General features: G+C 38.4%; 1 long non-coding RNA gene across 1 annotated transcript; it reads left to right on the plus strand.

The window, feature by feature from the left end:
• The first annotated feature begins 1,675 nt into the window (after nucleotides 1-1,675).
• LOC131802628 (uncharacterized) lies at nucleotides 1,676-3,734 on the plus strand. Its single transcript, XR_009342302.1, has 3 exons — nucleotides 1,676-1,993; nucleotides 2,214-2,298; nucleotides 2,401-3,734. It is a non-coding gene; the product is annotated as an uncharacterized LOC131802628 (long non-coding RNA).
• The last annotated feature ends 21,657 nt before the right edge of the window (nucleotides 3,735-25,391 follow it).

A 25,391-nucleotide genomic window follows, 5' to 3' on the forward strand; every position in this document is an offset into this window, starting at 1 on the left:
TCGCTGCAAAATATGACAAACTGTCATCATCGAATGTTTACAGTTATGCTGAGGATATTGGTATACACAATTCAAATTTGATTTTCTAATTCTGCACAATTGCTTTCACGTGATTATAAAATATTACAAGTAAAAAATGAATGTCTGCAAGGTTTGCAAAAAATAGTTTGAATGGAAATGTAATTTTTTTCTCCGTTCCAAAGGACGTAGACACAAGAGCCAAATGAAACACAAATTGCCAGGTAAAACTTACGCCTCCCTGCTCCTGGCCATCAACACAAAGCCAACAGCATTATCCAACGACTAATTTTTAATATCTAATACAAAAATACAATTATTGCTTTTGGGAAATAAAAATGGTGCCGTGTTTATGTTTGTTTGCAATTCGCCACAAAAAGAAGAAAGACGAAGGCGAAATATTTTCTGCTTCAAAATAAATTTTGACAGCTCGAAGGAATAAATCAGCTGTTTTTAAGCAATTCGCTCTTTACACTACCTAATAAATGGGATTTGGCAAGGTAAATCTACCAGGTAGTCGCATCACCCCAGTCGATGGCACCTTTAAATGTCAAAACAAGTTGTTGTAATGCTGAATTAGCCCAATTTTAGGGAAACCAATGAAACGTGAGAATTGTCATGGCCTGAAGCTGCATTCCAGAATCACTGTAATCAAAGGTTATATGGGTCCATGCAACATTATATGGGTCCATGCAGCATTATATGGGTCCATGCAACCCCTTTACGGCCTGACTCTATTGTATAGCCATTTTACTTTGGTGCTTCAACTTTTCACGAGAGCTATGACTCAGTTGGTCTTATCTAAACTTCCACTAGCCGCAGCTCCACCAGCCTTCTGTAGTCTGTGAAAACTCTTTGTATGGTTTGGGGAATTTGCATCGGCTCTGCTACCAAGAGAGGTTTGGTATCCACCAAGTGGCTACTGGCTTGATTGCTGGGCATTCTTAAAGGAGTTTTACTGGTGGCGATATTTGTGCTATGTCCTTTCTTTAAAACTATTTGATCGGGGACACTTGCTACTGTTGTGCCATGTGCTGGAGTCGGTGTAACCTCCGGTTACCAAAATTGGCTGGAATATTAGTGGTATTTGTCGATGACGTAGAAGATATTACAGTTGTGGACTTGTATAAACATTTCGGGGCTGTTGCAATGGTCCCCGAGACGCGTAATTACTTGGCTTAATTTCCACAAACAATATAAAATGTAAGCATGGTACAATGAAGAGAAGGTAGGTCAACTTTGAAAAAATTGCAAGTATAGAGGTCTACCTGTTTGGCTTGTAATGTCAGAAATAGTATCAAAACAATAACAAAATCAAACAACTTGTTGCATTTATTTTGAATAAATAATTGAAAACCGCGAAAACTGAATGAAAGGTCAACACTTCTTTTCAAAACCAGGTTCTATATATCTCTAAAGGATTATTTCGCTACAAAAACTCTAGATTTTGTCGATGCATACGTTGGAATAAACATTTTGAAAACATCCGAATTTGAATGTTTTCTGAACAATTTTTTTGTTATTGAAAATAAAACACATACATAAACAAATAAAGATGACATATTAAGCCAAGAAAATAAAAAAATTGAAATCATATGGTATCATAGCCCTACCTTGATATCATTGTACCATGAATGTAAGTAAGTAAGTAAAATTTATTGAGACTTTTTCAGATTACGATAACATTATATGTTTGAACTTATCGATAACAATGTTAAATTACGGAACTATAATCATTTGTTCTGTTGCACTGTGATATTCGTACGGGCTTCATGCCAAAATGAAATTGTAATAAAAATGTGATGTAAACAAACGTGAAAATTTTGTTTTAAGATTTGCTCCCAATCTTTCAATTGACTTGCAGAGCGAATTGTCTGCATAAATCTTACAAATAATTAACACTTAAAGCTAAAATAAATAAAAAACATATCGTTAAATTGTTGACTTACGATGAACTTAAAATAAACAAAATAAAGTACGTACAAATTGAAAATTGAATATGCAATAACATCGAAAAGCGATTTGCTAATATAAACAGTGATTGCAAAAGTATGCTAATTATACATTCTCGATACCTTATGACAAAGGAAGGGACATACACAATAAAATAAAGTACTATTGTGGGAGATCTTAAGCCTAGTAATGTAAATATCACAGATTTGTTATTTAATACTATTATCCCCTGTGCATTCCAGGTATTGTCTTGGTGAAAAAGTTTGGTGTTGAATATTGCCCAGAATCATTGTCAAATCTTACATTTATGATACCTATAGTAGAAAGGTAAGCAGCTTCTGTCCAATTTGTATTTTCTTCAGCAGTAAATAATTCATTCAACAGAATGTTGTCATGTGCAGCTAAGTTTTCTACAAATCTTTTTTGCAGGTTTAGGGCATAGCTGCAAAATGGCACAATATTGGCGGTGCTGTAAATGTGATGGTTAGAGAACCTTTTAGTTGGATTTTGAAAGTTTTGACCAACACATTTTCTTAAAATCTTCCTCTCAAACGTCTCAATTTCCTTAGCTACATATGGCGAAATGGTGAACCAAATTGGTAATCCATATTCAATAATTGGCCGGATTGCAACTTTATAAAGTAGCAGCTTAGTATTTTGCGGCGGATAAGTATTGCACATTAATGTGGACAAACGTCCAGCAGTTATCTTGGCCTTTTTCAATGATGCTCTGGCGTGTTCATTAAATTTAAATAATTTATTTATATGTATTCCCAAATATTTGAAGGAATCTCGGAATGGAATTTCTATGCCATCCAGTAAGAGACACAGATTCTTCGCTTCGGGAACAACGCTTCTATGACATTTCCCAGATGCGTTTCTAATACATACTGCTTCCGATTTAGCTGCGTTTACTGTAATTTCCCATGTTTTATAATATTTACTTATATCGCCAAGGTGAAGAGCGGCTTGCTTTAAGGCTTCAGTGGGTGAGTTATGGTGACTATATACCAAGCAATCGTCAGCATACAATATGGCTTTTGAATTTTCTGTTTGATGGGGGAAGTCGTGAAGGAAAAGATTAAATAGAAGGGGCGACAGGACACTGCCTTGAGGAACTCCACTCGATATAGATCCAAAACTGGACAGACAATCATTAATTGTGACAGTAAATTTCCTATCTGTCAAGAAATTTTGGAGAATTTTGATTAATAATGGGTCCACACTAAGTTGTATTAATTTATAGATTATCCCCTTGTGGTACACAGAGTCGAAAGCCTTTTGAATATCAAGGGAAATCGCTACAGTGCAGATATTTTCTCTCAGGTTACTTGTTACGTCTTCACGAAACTTCAATAATGCATGGTTTTTTGAGTGTGCCGCTTTAAAGCCAAATTGCCAGTCGGGAATCGGATGTATCACAAACTCATTTTCTAATTTTTCTCATAGAATTCTCCCAAAAACTTTTCCAATATTGGATAACATAGATATTGGACGGAACTCTTGAGGTGTTATACTGTTAATTTTCTTCTTGATTGGTATAATTTTTCAATTTTCCATGACTTAGGGAAGTATCCATTATTCAAACAGTTGTTGAATATAATTGTTAAGAATTTTAAAGATTCATCAGAAAAATTCTTTAGTACATAGTTTGATATTCCATCTAGACCGGTCGATTTTTTTCTATTCAGACTTACAATGTGCGTTTTTATAGATGATACAATTGTAAAGTGGTAGTTGTCTGAATTGTGTAATGATTTAAATCCATCATCAAATGTGTATATATGGATAGCAATTGGATTGAAATAACTTTGTATTCGGGATTCAATGTTAGGTGGTGGTAACTCTGGAATATTCTCACAGAAAGTGTCGCTGTAATAGTCATGGAACGCGTTTGCGATCTCTCTACCTGTAGTAAAAGCCACATTATATATTTGTAGCTGTTGGCAAAATTGTGTTTTAGATTTTCCAATTAATTTGCTGACTTGTTGGAAAGCTGATGGACTGGGTTTTATATTTTTTAATTTAGAGTTAAAAACTTTAGCCTGCTCTTTGTAAAGAAGGTCCCGTATAATGTCTTTGAGTAGCTGTATTTGTTTGGACAATATATTATATTCAAAATTTGGTCTCTTGCCATTTCGATGAAATATTTTTTTAGGTCTTTTTGCCATTGATCTTTGATTTTATAAAACCTATTTATATTTTCATATTTGGTGATTGTTTACTTCAATTATTTTGCAGTGCTGTTTGTGTATGTTATGAAAGGTATTTTCAAAGATATTTATGCAATTGTCAACTTCATTATTAACAAGATTTCTGTTTGCAGGTGGTAAAATGGATTCCAACGCAGAATCAAACTGTCGACGAAACATACTCCAATCCGTGGACTTATAAGAAACAACCACTCTGGGAGTTTTGAGGATAATACCACCTGTATTGAAAGAAAAATCCAATTTGAGAGGGTAATGGTCAGAAAATGAGGGAATACTGGTTATTTTGTAGTTGCCTGCATCAGAATCTATCAGTTTTGGGCTGACCAAAAAATTATCCAAATAAGATGGACCATTAGGGTATGAAGGAGAAGAGTCACATATTCGAGTAACGTCTGTGGCAATATCAAGCAACCAATTGTAAAGTGTCCTTCCATTGGTGTTGTCCATTATATCACCCCATGTCGTGTGTCTAGAATTAAGATCCCCTCCAAAAATAAATCCATCATAATTATTAGTAAACTGCAGACAATTATTTAGACCATCGATTAAGTATTGTGTGTTGAAATTGGTTGAAATATAAAGCGAACCTAGTAAAAATTTCTGCATTGAATTGTTCATTTTTTGTCTCAATCTCAATAAAGACTGCATTAAAATTTATATCCTCAACTGTAGTGCGCTTGTAATTGATGTCATTTTTTAAAAGTACTGCCACGCCAATATTTGAGTAGTCATATAAAAATGTGTAACCCTTCATATAAACTTTTTTATTTCTTCGAAAATGGCATTCTTGGATAAATGCAATATCAATTTTGTTTTCGGAAAGATATTTATGTAGCTCGATCTGACGACTGCGAGCCACAAGAGACCGAACATTGAAGGTTAAACATTTTAAGAACCTATGGACCATAAGTATCCTTAACTTTTTTTAAAAGACGCATTAATTCGTCTTTAGCTTTACTCTTTGACATATTGTTGAATTCTGCCAGAAATATGTTTATTTCTTGCTCTAGGTTTCGTTCCTCTGGTTGCAAGAAAATAGTTGACAATTTTAAAAATTCGTCAATAATTGATGGTTTACTACTATGGCTCTTCGTAGGATGAAAATGACTTGCAAATGTTTTATCTGCTGTTGCATAATTGTTGGAAATGACATGACTGTTGCTGCTTTTTTAGTGTTTATGGCGTTTTGAATGCGTTCTCTTCTCTTAGCTGCATATTTTTTAAATACAGGACAACCTCTCCAGTTTGCGGGATGTCCATTAGATCGGCAATTAATGCAATATGAATCAGAGGAATCCGACTTTGATCTTTGGCATTCTCCTGGTGCATGTTTCTGGTCACATTTTACGCAATTATATTGAGAGCCGCAGTTTTTCGAGATATGATCCAATCCTTGGCTCCTGCGACATTGTATTTCGTTATTTTTCTTGTTTGGTCTTTCCCATGTAAGCGATTGCTTATGTAAATATTTAATATGGGAAATGTCGCTTAATGATTTACCAGGATTAAGAGTCACCAAGAAAAGACCTGTATCCAAATTATTTTTTATTGATCTGGAAGTTTTGAATTTTGATACCTTGGAAATAACTTCAGGCAATACCTCATCCAAGGCATTTTTGACGTATTCAGCTTCAACGCCTTGACAAAGTCCCCTTAATATAAATGACACCTGCTTTAATTCTTTCAGTGTAAACGAGTACGCGTGGACAGACTTTTCACGAAGAGTCTCTAGCATTGCAGTGTGGGCTGTGGGATCAGATAGATATAATTTACATTTATTTGTACCAAAATTTTTGATTTTGAAATTAATTGGTGGCGATCTTTCTTCTAATTGTTTAATTAGGAGTAGGACATTAATATTATATAAAAATATTGGTGGGCAAAAAGACGTCTTTTCTTTTTTTGGTGACTTTTCTGGATCGATGTTATTGTTTTGCGGTGCTTGTTGAATATTTTCAAATTCCAGATCTGCAAACATTGCATACCTGTTCTGATTATTAGGATCATATTTGAACCCCGATATGTCAACATCAGTTGGTGGTGTAGAGTCTTCTAACCTTAGACGCTTGCCATAATTGTTGTTTTTGTTTAAGCCATTGGCTGAAACTGGCTGCTGATTATGTGGTAAAGGTCTTCCTTGTTCCATTGGTGCTATTGAATTTGTTACAGGTATCATCAGAGTATGTGACATCTGATAGAATACCTGCTAAGACAGGTTAATTTTCAAAAATGATTTAAAAAGTTTCACGAAATTGTAAGAGCGCTTAAAAAATTCAACCAAACGATTAGGGATCTACCGCTCGAATCCAATATAAAATGTAAACAAACAACACGTTTCTGATTGGTTGAAAAAAATTGCCGAAAAATTTAAATGTTAGGCGATTGTATGTTTTTCGCCTTAGATGCCAATTTTGACATTTGAGGGTACCACAAAAATTCCCTGTTGAAGCAATTCGCCGATGCGGTTACCTGTTAAATTTACCTTGGGTCTTGGCATATACAATTTACAGCCTTGACATATAAAAATTACAGCGAAATCATTTACATAATAAGACAAACACCAAATATCAAAATTGATTATTAATATTTTGTCTTATTTTCACCAGAATATGCAATACGAACTCGATCTAAGTTTTCTAAGCCAAATCGGGGCTCTCTTCTAGAGTTATTGTGTACATCAAATGGATGGACGGACAGACAACTCCAGATCGATTCCAAGTGTCCTCATACAGAAGTTCCATTTGAGGTATGGCTATAGGCAGCAGTCTAAATTTCTTCCCAGATTTTACCACATGAGCAACCTCGAAGTGTTCAGAGCATGCAGAAGACGTTGCTTCAAATTCTCATTTTCAAATTTACAACTTTCCTATTTATTTATAATTTATATACATTTGTCTTCAAATTCCTTTAATAATTTAAATTATTTCGATTTTTTTGACAAGAAAGTCCCAATTTTGTTTTTGTATTCATAAGGCGAATTCAAAATACATTTTGACAGAAAACTTGGTCGTTAGATGGTCTTACTGGCCGGCCTTATATAGGCATTGCATGGTGCAAACCATGGCAGAAGAATACAGGTAGATGCATCAACGCTTGAGAGCATTGATATGTCAAAAAACAATTAAATGTTTGTATTTGTACATGTTTTCTTATACTACGTCATTCGGAGGCTATCATAATTCGCATTTTTTCAACAATTTTTACAAATTTAAATAATTTTTCATTCAACATTTTCAATTTTAAAATTGGTTTGGCAGTTCATTGTCCTAGCAGCTGCGTCGACGCGTCTACCTATATTCTTCTACCATGGTACAAACCAATGTCCCCCAAATTTTATACTTCAAATAAATTCGTCCTGATTACAAGTTTGACATATCAAGTTTCCAAAAAGTTATTTTGTTGTAATTCGCCTATGTTACTATCTGCTTTTTCTACTATGGTTCATGGTAGAATATGCCAAATATCAAAAAATGTTAATTTTTTGGAGCAACAGAAACATAACTTCTTGCAAACGATACAACCATGGCAGAAGAATACAGGTAGATGCATAATGATTGGGAGCGTTGATATGTTAAAAATAATTAAATGTTTTTTCAAATATAAGTAAATTTTTATATTTTTTCTTATACGATGTCATTCGAATGTAATTTTTTTTTTAACAATTTTTACAAATTTAAATAATTTTTCAATATTTTCAATTCCAAAATTGGTTTGACAGTTCATTGTTACATGGCACGGTACAATAAGGAGGTAGAACAGCATCGTAAACTAGAGAAATACAGCCCTGAGGCTATTCCCGCTTCCTGTCAGAATTATTCAAAATTATAGACAACAAGTTGTTTTCATTTATTTGATATTTTTTGTTCTTTTTAAAATGAGTCAAATAGCGTTAAAGATGAATGAAATGCCTGGATGTTCTCTCAAAAGTATGATCCTGAGTGTTCAATCTTTCAATTCCGTCGCAAATCTGGTTAATATCATTAATGTGCGCCCCGAAATTTAAGTTTCTTCCAATCATTGATTTTGAAAATCTTTTGTTTTTATTTTTTCAAAATAATAAATACATACACAAAATTGGCAGAAGTCGGACACACTTAGAAAAAAATTGTAATCAGCTGGTAGCTCTACCTTACCTTTTTATTGTACCATGATACATGGCACAATAAAGTCAAGGTAGGGCTATGATACAATAGTTGCGTTCCAGAACCTGCAAATTAGTACTAATTAGCACTAATTCTGCTACAACGCGTTCCCGTACTCCAAAAACTAGCAAAACTTGCAGCTCTCTCGAGAAAAAAATGGCGCTGAGTGGTGCACATTTCTGCTTATTTTAGCTACATGAATTTGGCCGAGCAGAAATGTGCATATTGTAAATTTGACATTTAATTGGCAGGGCTAACAAGGTTAAAACATGTATTGATACATTTCAATAAAGAAAATGATCAACTTGAAAACTAAAGGAAAAACTAATATTTGTCGTGCAAAAAACAAAAAGAGAAAATATGGAGCAACTGATGTATTCACTTTTGGATGATTCCAGCAGTGAAGAGGACTGGCTGAATGAGGAATCAGATTATTAATTATTATTATAAATTATTAATTTTAACTTATCGTCTTCAATACTCACTTCTTAAATGTTGGCGCTCTTTTCAGTAAGGTTTCACCAGTCCGATTTAGGCTGTTTACTTTTGGAATTTTGAATTTTGACATTTTATCGCATTTCTGCTAATTTTCCGTTCCCTTATTTTTTGAGCAAACCTAAATGAGAATGACATTTCGAACTGTTCTCTCTTCTGCTAGATTTACTACTAAAAAAGTACTGGAACACAAGTAATATGATTTTAATTTTTTCATTTCCTTGGCTTAATATGTCAACTGTTTACAATTTTTTGTTATTGAAAAGAAAACATATATTCTTTTCAATAACAAAAAATTGTTCAGAAAATATTCAAATTTGGGTGTTTTCAAAATGTTGATTTCGACGTATGCATCGACAATATCTACAGTTTTTGTAGCGAAATAAACCTTTAGAGATATATAGAACATGATTTTGAAAAGAAATGTTGACCTTTCATTCAGTTTTCAAAATAAATGCAACAAGTTGTTTGATTTTTTATTGTTTTGATACTAATTACAAGCCAAACTGGTAGACCTCTATACTTTTTTTTTCAAAGCTAGCCTACCTTCTCTTCATTGTACCATGTGCACATACAAAAACTTTAGAAAGATTTGAGGGTTTGATTTGAATAAGTTCTCATGTCTCAATTGTTTATACATGGGTTCGTCTACTTTTCCAGTAACATTTACTCAGTAAAAAGTTACTGAGAAAAAATACGACTATCTCTCTCCAGGGGAAAAATTGCAAAAAGTAAACGAGCAGCATTTCACGAAAAATTGTGATATAACAGCTGATCCATCAAAACAACTTTGACACAAATCGTAGCAGCAGAAATATTAGGTTTGTACCATGGTAGAAGAATACAAGCCGTCGCATCGACACTGCTGCTGGGGAAATGAACTTGATGTGCTTCCACTGCGTGGCAATAGCATTTGCAGATACTGGAGCGCATAGCCGACCACAGACTCAAATATCGCGTTATAAGTGCTGCGGCTAGCGCCTTGAGGACCTTGTTCCTACTTTTTATCTGGTCGCAGATAGGTGTGGCTTGCGCGGACGACTTGGGGTAGTTTGTGGTCGGTATAAAATTTCCCTCGACCTGCACGTTCAGCAGACCATGTTGTAAAAAGTGATATTTTCATATTTCTAAAATAAATAAAAGGAATAAATAAAAAAATCCAGCTACAGATCTAATCTTGAAAAATATAGTTGTAACTTGCATAATAAAAAGGAAATAATTATAATTAAAATATATAAAATGTCGTGCCTTTTGAATTGCGTAATATAGTTGCAGAGGATTAATTTTGTGTTACATGTTGGTTTTGTCTTAATCAATGGCATGCAAAATGTGCTTGGATTAATGCAAAAGTCGTAGACACAATTAGAAATAGTGTTGGCTTTCATTGGTGTTGTGTGCAATGTAGGAAACTCTCTGCAGACTTTTACAATTTTGTAAAGGATTTGCAGTCGGAATTGACATCGATGAAAAAATATTTTACCTCACTATCACTCCGATTTGAGAATTTCTCTACATTGTTTGAGAAATACCAAGAATTATATGAGTTTGTGACGTCACAGTCAGTTTCTGGCCAGAAACGCAAAAGGGCGAAAAAGGCACCAGCTAAGGGAACTCCTAGTCGCAAAGCAATAGTTTCTGTGGAGAACACTGTTCCACAACCAGTTTCAGTAAATATCACTGATACAACTGAGACTGGACGTGAACAGTCGTATGCCAGTGTTGTTACACACCCAGTTCCGGTAGTTAACAGCGATATAAGTTAAGGGGTAAATTCTCATGATGTTATGAGTATTGATAGTGAGGTTTCTAAGGAAACCTAACCTAACCTACTAGTGTCATTCAGGAATTATCACTTCCTTCACTTATCACTAGTGATCGTCCCGAGACTGCTACTGGCAAAACTCATCCTGTCCAAAGATCATTATCTATGGCTCCCGCCATGAAAATAATATTTGCAACAAGCTTTGCACCAGAAACAACGGCCGATGACATAAGCTATTATATAAAATCCAAAATTGAGGGAGATTATTTTTGAGACGTTATAAGCTCCGATCTGCATTTTCTGAAAGTAGATCTTCTTTTAAAATCATTGTGCCTGAAAATATTTTTGTACATTTGATTTTAAAAGAATTTTGGCCTGCTAGGGGATTTCTGGAGAGATCCGATAATTTAGCTCATTTGCCTGTTAGACCAGATTCGGTGCCAAAAAACTAAATGACTCATTTTCTATTTGCTATCAAAATGTAAGGGGGCTTAATACAAAATAAAGCAGTTTATATACTGATAGAATTGGTTTCAATTATAATGTATTGGTTTTCTCCGAAACTTGGTTAAAAACATCTATATTAAATAGTGAAATTTTATGTTCAAAATATCAAATATTTAGAAAAGATCGTGTTTGTAAAAAAGGTGGTAGCGTCCTTATTGCAGTTGATATCAAATATACCACTAATTTAATTGATTTAAATGATTTTCTTGGTATAGAATTTGTTGGTGTTTCCATTGAATTGGACAATTCTAAATTGTTTGTAACTCGCTCTTATATTCAACCTTCATATTCAATTGACATTTATAATCAGCTTTATCAGCAATAAATGTAATCACTGAAAAATGAAAGATCCCGATCGCATCCTGATCCTTGGTGATTTTAATATGCCCTCCATTAGGTAGCTTCCAATGCCAGATTCTGAAGCTTTGATTCCTTTGCCATCCGAAATGAACAGTACCCAGTATACATTTGATATTATAAAAAGCTTTTGTGACATAAATCGTTATCAAATAAACAGTGTGAAAAATTCCCACGGCAAAATTCTTGGTTTGGCGTTTGTAAATAAAACACAGCATTTTGATATATTCAGAATTCCTCCAATATGCAATCCTGAAGAATATATCCAACTTTATATATCTCCATGACTCACAGTTATGTAATAAAAGAAAGTCAGTCCGACTCATTTAAAACTGTCCTTAATTACAAAAAAAAAAAAAAACTAATTTTCGAAAACTTAATACCTCCGTAAATTGGGCTTATTTCCTGTGTAATTGATAAATTTTATGATATTTTAAATAGATTTAAACTGGAATGTGTTCCAACCACTAGAGTTAAAAATTCAAATAAATATCCATGGATAACCCCTAGTTATCAAATAAAAGATTCGTATCCTTGTAAGTTATCACAGGCTAATTAAATTAGTTTGCCTTTTCTATAACGTCAGGAGGTGTCCAATAGTCTGCGTAGTTTAAAATCCATTAAATGTCCAGGACCGGATGGCATCAATATAATTCTTAAATATTGTTCAGAAGCATTAGCACTTCCTTTAACTATATTGTTTAATTATTCACTTAAATTTGGTCACTTTCCTACTTTCTGGAAAAAATCTTATATTATACCTTTACATAAGTCTGTTAGTCTTACTAATGTGTCAAATTATAGAGGAATTGCAAAATTAAGTGCCATTCCAAAATTGTTCGAAAAATTAATTACTACAAAAAAAAATTAATTACAGTAATTTCACTGAAAATCAATCTATATTGAGACCATATCAGCATGGTTTTCGTAGAGGTCTTTCAATTACAACAAATCTTATACAATTTACGTCAACAGTAATAAAAGGATTTGTTCAGCGTAAACAAACTGATACAATTTATACTGATTTTAGTAAAGCTTTTGATAAGGTTAACCATGAACTCCTAATACATAAATTAAATTATATGGGTTTCAACACAAACTTAGTCAAATCTTACTTACAAGATAGATTACAACTAGTTTTGTTTGAAGGGAATCTATCCAAAACGATTAACGTTCCATTGGGTGTTCCGCAAGGAAGTCACCTTGGAACGGTCTTCTTTTATTTGCCAACGATTTACCTAATTCCATAAATTACTCGAAATTGTTAATGTACGCAGATGATGTTAAATTATTAACTTCCCATAATTGTGATAAACAAGCTAGTTTACTTCAAATCGATTTAGATAGCCTTTTTCAATGGTGAAGGTTAAATTGCATGGAGTTAAATTTAAGCAAATGTGCTTCCCCAGATCTTCTTCTCTGATATTGCAATATAATCTGTATGGGATCCTCAATATGCAATATACTCAGATAAAATAGAATCCTGGCAAAAACAATTTCTGCTATCTACCTTACGAGGTTTACATTGGATTAGTGATTTTGTTTTGCCTTCTTATGCTAGCAGACTAAAATTAATTAGATTGTCTACACTTAAAAGCAGAAGTATTATGTTGAACTCCATGTTTGTACTATAAATATTAAATGGTAATATACCTTCAGATTTCTTAATCTCATCCATTAGAATTAAGTGTTAGCTATCGCATTGCAATATAGTAATCTGTGATATTAGTTATTAAGGTTTTGTGTTGTTGAACTTGACGAAATACTTCATATAAACTTAATCCAATTTTATTGTAAGTTATTTATATATTCATGAAGATTTGATCTAATGTAATGTTTATTTAAATAGACGTATCCCCTGAAGATGTCAACAAACATTGACGAAACGTCGGGATTAATGAAATAAAAAGGAATTTTTATTTACAAAACTTAGGTCTATAAGCTTAATAGAACCCAAATCAATAAATCTACCTGGACCAAGAAAATTAATAATCAATAAATTATCGGGAATCCTGCCGAATAATACACTATTAAAAATAAACATCTACACTATCATCAACCAAGAGCACAAAATGAAGAATTATTTCCAACACATCATCTATAAATATAACGAAGAAACTTGCAGGACTATGAAAGAATATTGCAATGAAATTAGAAGACTAGCACAGCAAACCGAAAGACTTAAATTCCTATTGACTTGTCGAGATTATGGTATCATACCCCAACACACGAAAGCTATTACAACTAAGGTAAAATAACTGTTTAATTGTAATACAATCACATCAAAAGTAAGCAAAATTGAAGAGTACTTCCATAAAAAACTCCTTAATCTCGAAATATCCCAAGCCAATGCCGACATAAAATCAACAGAAAACAAATTTTCAACATGGAATCTGGGATAAAAACATTAATATTTGTTGCAGACTACACGTCTTTTAAAAACAAACAAAAAATCCGTTTAATAGAAATATCCCGAAAAATAAGCAATACCCAACAACAAAAACTAAACAAATTAAAAAGGAAACAGTTCGACAAATATGGCATAATTTTCAACGACGACTGGTTCGAGAACAAAATAAATGTCAATTTTCCTATGGAATGCAAGTGGATTTTATCACTTGGAAAATAGTTTGCAATACCAATAGACAACAAGAATTTTTCACCACTACATACACTAGCTGACATAGAACACTGCACACAAATATCAGAAGAAGAAAATGGGGGAACTTCTTGATGATAAAAACACATATAGGAAACTTAGGGAAGACCCAACAACAAAATTACAGAAATTTAATAATAATATGGTCACTGATCTACATAAAAACAATGTAATTGACAAATGGGAAAAAAAGTGGCTATACTGCTCAGCATCTACAGCACCAAGAAATTACGGGTTGCCAAAAATACACAAACCCAATATACCTCTCAGGCCTATTGTATCGTCCACAAATGTACCATGTTATACTTTATCCAAATACATTGGTACAATACTCAAACACATAATTTCAGACACCTACAAAATAAAAAACTCAATAGATCTAAAAAAGAAACTTAAAGACACAATAATAAAAAATGACGAGGTAATGATATTGTTACGAATATAACTTTAGATTTAAGTTAATTTAGATGAATTCCGTTAATTTAAGAATTTGAATTGTAACGTAAATTTCTACTACGCAGTTTATTTGAATAACTTCACAACAACAACTACTGTATAGATTTTTCTACATCCTTCCATTTCCTCTTTCATTTTCTATTTTGTTGCTGACGTACAATTCTTGTTAAACGTCATCATTGATGATCGCTTAATTCCTCTTTCTTTGTTACCCCCTCGCCTGTGTATGTGTTGTTGTTATTGTTCACTCAATGTAAGTTTGTATGTGTTGTTGTTATTGTTCACTCAATGTAAGTTTGTATGTGTTGTTGTTATTGTTCACTCAATGTAAGTTTGTATGTGTTCGTTGCATTGGTAGATTGTTCGTAATCTAGGCGTTACCAGATCGTCTAGAAACTTCTGTAGCGACAGGCGAGGCTCATATAAATAGGGGAAATGGAAAGGCAGTTAGTCAGTTGTGAATCAGATCGCGAATTGAAACCGTCGAGTAAAGTAAAGTGCAAAGTAAAGTTGTGTGAATAAAATCATTGTAATAATCGTAATCCGAAAGAACCCGCGTTTTATTTGGTACGAGCTGTATTGGGAAATAAAACAACGTCTACACGGGATTAAGTAAAATCCAAGAACGTAACAATTGGTGTCGGAAGTGAGATTACGATAATACTACGATGAAGTTTAAGGATCTACGAGTGGAAGACTTGAAGAAGGAACTTAATAAATTGGAATTGTCCTCTACTGGCAACAAGGCTGAACTACAAAAACGTCTGTTGGATGAGTTCGAGCGCCGTGGTATGAACATCGATACATATGAGTTTGACAGTAAGGATGAAGTGGATTTATCGGAAATGGGCGAATCCAACGGTGGGGAAGTCTCGTCAGTAGCTGCCAGGGGTGACGATTTCAGAGAAATGCTAGCCAAAATGTTTGAGGAAAATTTTAGAAGAGTCGAAGAAAATTCGAGAATAACGAACGAGAAACTCGAGTACATTGCAGAAGTTATTGGAAGGAGAGTGGAAACCGTGGAGGTCCAAATTAAAGAGTTGGATAAGAAAGTGCAGTCGGTTGACGAGAAATTTCTGTCCCACGACCATAGGGTTACAAATCTGGAGAAGAAAATTTCGGAACTGGAAATCAAAGGTGGTCCGGTGCGAGTTCCTGATAACACACTAAAAATCAAACCTCCTGTATTCGACGGCTCTACGTCATTCAATGTTTTCAAGTTACAGTTCGAGACAGTGGCTTCTAGAAATTCGTGGAACGACAGCGACAAAGCGGTTGCACTACTTCTGGCATTGAAGGGCAGTGCTGCTGATGTTATACAGAGTATTCCTGTCGCTTCTAGAAACAACTATGAAGATGTTATTGCTGCACTGGAACGTAAGTACGGTGGCGAACATAAACGAAACATCTACCTTATGGAATTAAGGGGAAGAGTACAGAGGGCAAACGAGACGTTACAAGACTTTGCAGCTGAGGTGGAACGTTTGGTGCTAATGACGTATCCAGGAGAGGATCACCCATTGCTGGACCGTATGAAAATCGAAACCTTTGTGAATGGCATACGTGACCCTGAGATTAAGTATGCAACATATGCGTCACCAAAAGCATCATTTTCCGAAACTGTGTCGTTTGCCCTTGCCCAAGAGACGGCAAGAATAGTTGTTAAGCCCCAGACCCACAAGATTCGCCAACTGGAGACCGAAGGTTGCGAACCCAAATCTCTCGTTAACTCGATCGAAGACGCCATGAGGCGGGTAATAGAAGAGACAAAGTTAGTTGGGATGACTAAGCCCAGGGTTAGATGCTACAACTGCGATAAAGCAGGTCATATTGCGCGCGAATGCAGAGCTAAGCGCAAACGATCCAGGTCATCGTCACCACCTCCAACGAAAGATGGTAGAAGAATGGCCCAACAGTCCACCAATGAGTCACAGTTAAACTAAATCGAGCCAGTCCAGCGGGGCATGAACTGGCTCCCATCGACGATGGCCCCACAATCTCCATAGCAATAGTACAACAGGAAAGTCACAACCTAACAACAACTGGGTACATCAATGGTGATAAGCGAGTTCTGACGTTAGATACTGGCGCATCAAAGTCCATCGTAAGATCAGATCTGGTAAAGGGAAAAATAACGCAACTTAATGGAGTCAGACTGCGCACAGCAACGGGGGAGCCCGCGGCAGTACACGGCAAGATTACCCTGAGACTAACTATTGCCAATAAATCGGAGAATTACGAGTTTATAGTTGTCGATAATAGGCGCAGATTTTATGATTGCCTTTGGTATCAATCTGGATATGAAAGAACGTGTGATGACCTGGTCTAACGTCGAAATTCCGTTAAACGTGGGCTACGATGAAAGTACACCCATTAGACGTCTGACCGCGGACCATCCAGAGATAATACCGCCCTGTGCCGAAGCAATAATATGGGTACCAATGAATGGAGATTGTGGAGCCGAGAAGTTGTGGGTGGTGGAACCAGCAGAAAACAGAAACAGTAACATCCTAATAGCGAATGCCCTGGTGAAAAGCAACAAGGACGGATTAATTCCTGTTAGAGTTTTGAACCTGTCAAACAAGCAAGAGCAAATTTGCCAATTTTCCGATGTTGGACAATGCACACCAGCTGAAGCTGTAGTTAATTTGGAAACTAGCACCGAAAAGCCAGCTGCCATGGAGAAGAAGCACCTCGACGGCTACATAAAAGAGTGGACACACCAATTATCACCTTCCGAGAGGAACAAGGCTAAGCAGCTATTATGGAAATAGGCCTCTACCTTTGCGTTGACAAAAGAGCACCAAGAAGAACATCAGTGGTGAAGCATGAAATCAATACAGCAGACGCGAGACCCATTAAACAGCCTCCAAGAAGTGTTCCCCTGGCAAAAAGAGACGAGGTTCAGAAGCTGATAAGTGAAATGGAAAAGAGTGGTGTAATAGAACCATCGTCAAGTCCATGGTGCTCCCCAGTGGTCTTGGTCAAGAAGAAAGACGGAAGCACCCGATTTTGTGTGGACTACAGAAAGTTGAATGATGTCACCAAGAAAGACAGCTATCCGCTCCCAAGAATCGACGACACATTGGACACATTAGCCGTGACGTCATGGTTCTCTACCCTCGACCTGCAGAGTGGGTACTGGCAAGTAGAGATCGCCGAGAAAGATAAGGAGAAAACAGCGTTTGGCGTAAATGGGGGTCTCTGGCAGTTCAATGTCATGCCATTCGGACTCTGCAACGCCCCGGCTACATTTGAAAGGCTGATGGAGCGTGTGTTAAAAGGGCTGCAGTGGAAGTCGTGCCTCATATACCTGGATGACATCATAGTCATGGGACGCAACTTCGACGAACACATCAAGAACTTAAAGGATGTTCTACAGCAGCTTTCGTCTTCAGGCCTCAAGCTGAACCCAAAGAAGTGCAGTCTCTTCCAACGAGAGGTGAAGTTCCTGGGGCACCACGTGACGCCGGAGGGCATATCGACGGATAAGGAGAAAATTCAAGCCGTCAGAGATTGGCCGCAGCCCCGAAATCTCCATGAGCTGCGAAGCTTTCTGGGTCTCTGCACATACTACCGTCGATTTGTCCAAAATTTTGCCAACATCGCCGCCTGTCTACACCGTTTGACGCAAAAAGGCCAGAGGTTTCAGTGGGGCAACGACCAGGAGGAGGCATTCAGAAAGCTCAAAGACATGCTATGCAGAGCCCCCATTTTGGCAAACTTACCTGGCGGCAAGTTTGTCCTGGACACAGACGCAAGTGCGTGCGGCATCGGTGGCGTCCTTTCCCAGGAAATCGACGGACAGGAAAAAGTCATCGGGTACTACAGCCGGACATTGTCGAAACCTGAGAGGAATTACTGTGTGACGAGGAGAGAGCTGCTTGCTGTCCTTGAGTGCGTTAAACACTTCCACAAATACCTATATGGCCAGCATTTCCTGCTGAGGACCGACCACGCTGCTCTCCAATGGTTGCTGCAGTTTAAGAATCCGGAAGGTCAACTAGCCCGTTGGATCGAGAGGCTCCAGAGTTATGACTTCAGAATCGAGCACAGAAAAGGCGGAAAACACGGTAATGCTGATGCCCTGTCTCGTCGGCCATGCAAAGTAGAATGCAAGCACTGCTCAAAGGCTGAGAATAAAGAGAATATCGTTGATGTCCGACTATTGCAATTTGAGTCGGGTGAAGATTGGTCGACGGAACAACGAAGAGATCCCATTCTGGGCAAAGTAATTTCGGCCATAGAAACGGGCAAACGACCTAGTCGCAAAGAAATTACCTCCGAAAGCACTCTTTTAAAATCCTATTGGGCCCAGTGGGACAGTCTACTTATAATAGATGGTTGCCTATATCGCAAATGGGAAAGTGAGGACGGTAAATCTCACCGGAACCTGATCGTCGTCCCAGACTCCAAAATAAGAGATGTCTTGTCGGAGTTTCACGATGGGCCAAGTGGAGGACATCTTGGCATAGCAAAAACCGCTGAAAAGGTAAAGCAGAGATTCTACTGGGTCGGCTGTCAAAAATCCATTGCCGACTGGATCGCCAATTGTGAAAGGTGCATAAGAGCTAAAGGTCCAACACGGAAGAGTCGAGGCTACATGCAGCAGTATAATTCAGGAGCCCCTTTTGAAAGAATCGCAATGGATGTAGCTGGACCGTTCCCAACAAGCGACTCTGGGAACCGGTATGTCTTAGTGGTCATGGATAACTTCAGTAAATGGCCAGAGGTTTATGCTATCCCAAATCAAGAAGCCAGGACAATTGTGGATGTGTTCAGCAAAAATTGGGTTTGTCGCTATGGTGTTCCATCTGAGGTTCATTCCGATCAAGGGAGGAATTTTGAATCAGCGATCTTCAAGGAAATGTGTGACTCCTACGGAATCAAGAAAACCAGAACGACGCCCCTACATCCACAATCAGATGGCATGGTGGAAAGATTCAATCGCACCCTGGAAGAACATCTACGGAAAGTGGTGGACAGTGGCCAACGAGACTGGGATGAGCATATTCCCAAGTTTTTACTGGCTTATAGATCGGCCATTCATGATTCCACATCCCGGACCCCAGCCAAAGTTCTGTTCGGAAATGAATTAAAGCTACCTGGCGATTTGATATTCGGTGCTACCCCAAACGACGATGTGAACCAAGATGAAGACAGTCAAAACTCTTTTAGTAAAGTCCACGATGCAGTCCGACATCGAATAAAAATGGTTAGCAACCGCATGAAGGCAAGGTACGATCGAGCGGCAAATACCGATGGGTTTCAAGAAGGGCAACTGGTACTATTGTTCAACCCACAACGAAAGAAAGGACTGTGCCCCAAATTACAAACGCACTGGGAAGGACCCTACAAGATTGTCACTAAAATAAATGACGTCGTTTATCGCATCCAGAGGAGCGACAGTCCCAGGTCGAAGATGAAAGTTGTACATTTGGAGCGGCTGACCCCCTACGGAACGGGAACTGTGCCTATTCGGGACGAACAGGCTTAAGCGGGGGGCAATGTTACGAATATAACTTTAGATTTAAGTTAATTTAGATGAATTCCGTTAATTTAAGAATTTGAATTGTAACGTAAATTTCTACTACGCAGTTTATTTGAATAACTTCACAACAACAAATACTGTATAGATTTTTCTACATCCTTCCATTTCCTCTTTCATTTTCTATTTTGTTGCTGACGTACAATTCTTGTTAAACGTCATCATTGATGATCGCTTAATTCCTCTTTCTTTGTTACCCCCTCGCCTGTGTATGTGTTGTTGTTATTGTTCACTCAATGTAAGTTTGTATGTGTTGTTGTTATTGTTCACTCAATGTAAGTTTGTATGTGTTGTTGTTATTGTTCACTCAATGTAAGTTTGTATGTGTTGTTGTTATTGTTTACTCAATGTAAGTTTGTATGTGTTCGTTGCATTGGTAGATTGTTCGTAATCTAGGCGTTACTAGATCGTCTAGAAACTTCTGTAGCGACAGGCGAGGCTCATATAAATAGGGGAAATGGAAAGGCAGTTAGTCAGTTGTGAATCAGATCGCGAATTGAAACCGTCGAGTAAAGTAAAGTGCAAAGTAAAGTTGTGTGAATAAAATCATTGTAATAATCGTAATCCGAAAGAACCCGCGTTTTATTTGGTACGAGATGTATTGGGAAATAAAACAACGTCTACACGGGATTAAGTAAAATCCAAGAACGTAACAATTGGTGTCGGAAGTGAGATTACGATAATACTACGATGAAGTTTAAGGATCTACGAGTGGAAGACTTGAAGAAGGAACTTAATAAATTGGAATTGTCATCTACTGGCAACAAGGCTGAACTACAAAAACGTCTGTTGGATGAGTTCGAGCGCCGTGGTATGAACATCGATACATATGAGTTTGACAGTAAGGATGAAGTGGATTTATCGGAAATGGGCGAATCCAACGGTGGGGAAGTCTCGTCAGTAGCTGCCAGGGGTGACGATTTCAGAGAAATGCTAGCCAAAATGTTTGAGGAAAATTTCAGAAGTGTCGAAGAAAATTCGAGAATAACGAACGAGAAACTCGAGTACATTGCAGAAGTTATTGGAAGGAGAGTGGAAACCGTGGAGGTCCAAATTAAAGAGTTGGATAAGAAAGTGCAGTCGGTTGACGAGAAATTTCTGTCCCACGACCATAGGGTTACAAATCTGGAGAAGAAAATTTCGGAACTGGAAATCAAAGGTGGTCCGGTGCGAGTTCCTGATAACACACTAAAAATCAAACCTCCTGTATTCGACGGCTCTACGTCATTCAATGTTTTCAAGTTACAGTTCGAGACAGTGGCTTCTAGAAATTCGTGGAACGACAGCGACAAAGCGGTTGCACTACTTCTGGCATTGAAGGGCAGTGCTGCTGATGTTATACAGAGTATTCCTGTCGCTTCTAGAAACAACTATGAAGATGTTATTGCTGCACTGGAACGTAAGTACGGTGGCGAACATAAACGAAACATTTACCTTATGGAATTAAGGGGAAGAGTACAGAGGGCAAACGAGACGTTACAAGACTTTGCAGCTGAGGTGGAACGTTTGGTGCTAATGACGTATCCAGGAGAGGATCACCCATTGCTGGACCGTATGAAAATCGAAACCTTTGTGAATGGCATACGTGACCCTGAGATTAAGTATGCAACATATGCGTCACCAAAAGCATCATTTTCCGAAACTGTGTCGTTTGCCCTTGCCCAAGAGACGGCAAGAATAGTTGTTAAGCCCCAGACCCACAAGATTCGCCAACTGGAGACCGAAGGTTGCGAACCCAAATCTCTCGTTAACTCGATCGAAGACGCCATGAGGCGGGTAATAGAAGAGACAAAGTTAGTTGGGATGACTAAGCCCAGGGTTAGATGCTACAACTGCGATAAAGCAGGTCATATTGCGCGCGAATGCAGAGCTAAGCGCAAACGATCCAGGTCATCGTCACCACCTCCAACGAAAGATGGTAGAAGAATGGCCCAACAGTCCACCAATGAGTCACAGTTAAACTAAATCGAGCCAGTCCAGCGGGGCATGAACTGGCTCCCATCGACGATGGCCCCACAATCTCCATAGCAATAGTACAACAGGAAAGTCACAACCTAACAACAACTGGGTACATCAATGGTGATAAGCGAGTTCTGACGTTAGATACTGGCGCATCAAAGTCCATCGTAAGATCAGATCTGGTAAAGGGAAAAATAACGCAACTTAATGGAGTCAGACTGCGCACAGCAACGGGGGAGCCCGCGGCAGTACACGGCAAGATTACCCTGAGACTAACTATTGCCAATAAATCGGAGAATTACGAGTTTATAGTTGCCGATATCGTAGACGAAGTGATAATAGGCGCAGATTTTATGATTGCCTTTGGTATCAATCTGGATATGAAAGAACGTGTGATGACCTGGTCTAACGTCGAAATTCCGTTAAACGTGGGCTACGATGAAAGTACACCCATTAGACGTCTGACCGCGGACCATCCAGAGATAATACCGCCCTGTGCCGAAGCAATAATATGGGTACCAATGAATGGAGATTGTGGAGCCGAGAAGTTGTGGGTGGTGGAACCAGCAGAAAACAGAAACAGTAACATCCTAATAGCGAATGCCCTGGTGAAAAGCAACAAGGACGGATTAATTCCTGTTAGAGTTTTGAACCTGTCAAACAAGCAAGAGCAAATTTGCCAATTTTCCGATGTTGGACAATGCACACCAGCTGAAGCTGTAGTTAATTTGGAAACTAGCACCGAAAAGCCAGCTGCCATGGAGAAAAAGCACCTCGACGGCTACATAAAAGAGTGGACACACCAATTATCACCTTCCGAGAGGAACAAGGCTAAGCAGCTATTATGGAAATATGCCTCTACCTTTGCGTTGACAAAAGAGCACCAAGGAAGAACATCAGTGGTGAAGCATGAAATCAATACAGCAGACGCGAGACCCATTAAACAGCCTCCAAGAAGTGTTCCCCTGGCAAAAAGAGACGAGGTTCAGAAGCTGATAAGTGAAATGGAAAAGAGTGGTGTAATAGAACCATCGTCAAGTCCATGGTGCTCCCCAGTGGTCTTGGTCAAGAAGAAAGACGGAAGCACCCGATTTTGTGTGGACTACAGAAAGTTGAATGATGTCACCAAGAAAGACAGCTATCCGCTCCCAAGAATCGACGACACATTGGACACATTAGCCGTGACGTCATGGTTCTCCACCCTCGACCTGCAGAGTGGGTACTGGCAAGTAGAGATCGCCGAGAAAGATAAGGAGAAAACAGCGTTTGGCGTAAATGGGGGTCTCTGGCAGTTCAATGTCATGCCATTCGGACTCTGCAACGCCCCGGCTACATTTGAAAGGCTGATGGAGCGTGTGTTAAAAGGGCTGCAGTGGAAGTCGTGCCTCATATACCTGGATGACATCATAGTCATGGGACGCAACTTCGACGAACACATCAAGAACTTAAAGGATGTTCTACAGCAGCTTTCGTCTTCAGGCCTCAAGCTGAACCCAAAGAAGTGCAGTCTCTTCCAACGAGAGGTGAAGTTCCTGGGGCACCACGTGACGCCGGAGGGCATATCGACGGATAAGGAGAAAATTCAAGCCGTCAGAGATTGGCCGCAGCCCCGAAATCTCCATGAGCTGCGAAGCTTTCTGGGTCTCTGCACATACTACCGTCGATTTGTCCAAAATTTTGCCAACATCGCCGCCTGTCTACACCGTTTGACGCAAAAAGGCCAGAGGTTTCAGTGGGGCAACGACCAGGAGGAGGCATTCAGAAAGCTCAAAGACATGCTATGCAGAGCCCCCATTTTGGCATACCCTATACCTGGCGGCAAGTTTGTCCTGGACACAGACGCAAGTGCGTGCGGCATCGTTGGCGTCCTTTCCCAGGAAATCGACGGACAGGAAAAAGTCATCGGGTACTACAGCCGGACATTGTCGAAACCTGAGAGGAATTACTGTGTGACGAGGAGAGAGCTGCTTGCTGTCCTTGAGTGCGTTAAACACTTCCACAAATACCTATATGGCCAGCATTTCCTGCTGAGGACCGACCACGCTGCTCTCCAATGGTTGCTGCAGTTTAAGAATCCGGAAGGTCAACTAGCCCGTTGGATCGAGAGGCTCCAGAGTTATGACTTCAGAATCGAGCACAGAAAAGGCGGAAAACACGGTAATGCTGATGCCCTGTCTCGTCGGCCATGCAAAGTAGAATGCAAGCACTGCTCAAAGGCTGAGAATAAAGAGAATATCGTTGATGTCCGACTATTGCAATTTGAGTCGGGTGAAGATTGGTCGACGGAACAACGAAGAGATCCCATTCTGGGCAAAGTAATTTCGGCCATAGAAACGGGCAAACGACCTAGTCGCAAAGAAATTACCTCCGAAAGCCCTCTTTTAAAATCCTATTGGGCCCAGTGGGACAGTCTACTTATAATAGATGGTTGCCTATATCGCAAATGGGAAAGTGAGGACGGTAAATCTCACCGGATCTTGATCGTCGTCCCAGACTCCAAAATAAGAGATGTCTTGTCGGAGTTTCACGATGGGCCAAGTGGAGGACATCTTGGCATAGCAAAAACCGCTGAAAAGGTAAAGCAGAGATTCTACTGGGTCGGCTGTCAAAAATCCATTGCCGACTGGATCGCCAATTGTGAAAGGTGCATAAGAGCTAAAGGTCCAACACGGAAGAGTCGATTCTACATGCAGCAGTATAATTCAGGAGCCCCTTTTGAAAGAATCGCAATGGATGTAGCTGGACCGTTCCCAACAAGCGACTCTGGGAACCGGTATGTCTTAGTGGTCATGGATTACTTCAGTAAATGGCCAGAGGTTTATGCTATCCCAAATCAAGAAGCCAGGACAATTGTGGATGTGTTCAGCAAAAATTGGGTTTGTCGCTATGGTGTTCCATCTGAGGTTCATTCCGATCAAGGGAGGAATTTTGAATCAGCGATCTTCAAGGAAATGTGTGACTCCTACGGAATCAAGAAAACCAGAACGACGCCCCTACATCCACAATCAGATGGCATGGTGGAAAGATTCAATCGCACCCTGGAAGAACATCTACGGAAAGTGGTGGACAGTGGCCAACGAGACTGGGATGAGCATATTCCCAAGTTTTTACTGGCTTATAGATCGGCCATTCATGATTCCACATCCCGGACCCCAGCCAAAGTTCTGTTCGGAAATGAATTAAAGCTACCTGGCGATTTGATATTCGGTGCTACCCCAAACGACGATGTGAACCAAGATGAAGACAGTCAAAACTCTTTTAGTAAAGTCCACGATGCAGTCCGACATCGAATAAAAATGGTTAGCAACCGCATGAAGGCAAG

Source organism: Musca domestica, unplaced genomic scaffold, assembly GCF_030504385.1.
Source record: "Musca domestica strain aabys unplaced genomic scaffold, Musca_domestica.polishedcontigs.V.1.1 22, whole genome shotgun sequence".
NCBI classification, from domain to species: Eukaryota; Metazoa; Arthropoda; class Insecta; order Diptera; family Muscidae; genus Musca; species Musca domestica.